The sequence below is a fragment of the Melanerpes formicivorus genome, unplaced genomic scaffold, assembly GCF_026170545.1.
Source record: "Melanerpes formicivorus ecotype bairdi unplaced genomic scaffold, bMelFor1.0.p_v2 SCAF_1132, whole genome shotgun sequence".
In the NCBI taxonomy this organism is placed as follows: domain Eukaryota; kingdom Metazoa; phylum Chordata; class Aves; order Piciformes; family Picidae; genus Melanerpes; species Melanerpes formicivorus.
The window spans coordinates 1,021-2,500 of NW_027143484.1; positions in this window are offsets into that span (position 1 = coordinate 1,021).

A 1,480-nucleotide genomic window follows, 5' to 3' on the forward strand; every position below is an offset into this window, starting at 1 on the left:
CGCCGGGCCGGGGAGGGGACTCTGCTGCCCCCCCCTCTCTGCGGTCCGAGCGCTCGGCCGGAGAGAGCCCACCGCGCGAGGTCGGCCGTGGTCCGGCCCGCGCCTCGCCTCGCCACGGGCGTCCCCGGCGGCGCGTTGAAGCGCGGGCTTCTCGCGGGCCGGGGCGGCGAGCCCCCGCGGTGGGGGCTGGCCCAGGGCGCTTCGCCCCCGCCGGGGGTTTTGTGCGGGCGCGTTGCCGCGGCTCGGCGGCGGCGCCTCTTGCGGCGCGGGCCGCTGCGGACCTCCCGGTCCCTTTTCCCTTTGCCCAGGCCCCAGAGCGGGGCCCCGGCGAGCTGGCGCCCTCGGCGGTCTCGCGCTGCCCGGTTCCCCCCCGTCCGGGGCCGGTTTCGGGTGGCGTGACCGCGTCCGAGCGGCGGCGGGCGTCGCTCGGCGTCTCCGGCTCCGGTCCCTCGCCGGAGGGCACCCTGCCACCGGCTGCGGCTGTCCCGGTCCCGGGCCCTGCCCGCGGGGCTTCCCCGTTCGCCTTCCCGGCGCGTGCCGGGTGGGGGACGGGCGGGCAGCCGGGGGGCGTCCCACCCCCGGTCTCCGCGTGGAAACGGGGAGAGCGGGGGGCCCGCCCCCCGGCTCAGCGCCGTCCGCTGTCCGCCTGGCCGCGGGGCCACGGAAGGGGTCGAGCGAGCGAAGCCGGCGGCGCGGTGGCGCCGGGGGAGGATGGAAGGGGCTCGTGCCGCTGGGGTTTGTCGGTCGGCGGGTGCGCCGCCCGGCGAGGGCCGGCGGGTCGCCGCGGTGGCGTCCCACGTGGGCTCGGGCTTTCCGTCTCGCAAGCCGTTTTCCGTCCCCCGCGGCGGGGGGGGTTCGGTGGCGAGAGGAAGCCGCCCGAGGGCGCGAGCCGGCCGGGGCTCGGCCCCGGGGCCAAAGCGGGGGAAAAGAAAGTCCGGGATGGGCCGCAGCGGTGGCGGCGTTGGAGGGGCCGGTGCGGAGGCGCGCGCGCGCTCTCCTCCGGCGGGGTTGTGCGCCCGGCCCCCCTCGCTCCCCCGGGGTGGGGGGGGGGGGTCTCCGCTGCCTCGCTTCGTGGCGTCTCCGCGACGGCACGGGGCGGCCAGCGAGAGACACACCCCCCCCCCCCCGTTGGGTGGGGAAGCGAAGGGGGTTTTATTTCCCCGTGCACGCGAGGCGAGGCCGGGTTCGGGCACGTTCCCGGCGGCGCGCGGCGGGCCTCCTCCGCGCCGAGGTCGGAGCGAGCCCGGGCGCCTGGTCCGGCCCCGAAGCGCCGCAAGGTGCGTTTTTCCCTCCTCGGGGAGGGAAAAAAAGCCGGGAGCGCGGGCTCCCCGCCCCTTGCTTTTGCCGCTTCGGGGTTTCGTTTTATTTTCCCCCCCTCTCCTGTGCTTGTACGGTCAATGTGAGGCGAGCGGCCGCCGTGCCGCGCTCTCCGAGGGGCCGCTCCTTTGCGAGCGGTCCCGGCCCCTCCGCGCTGGCGGGG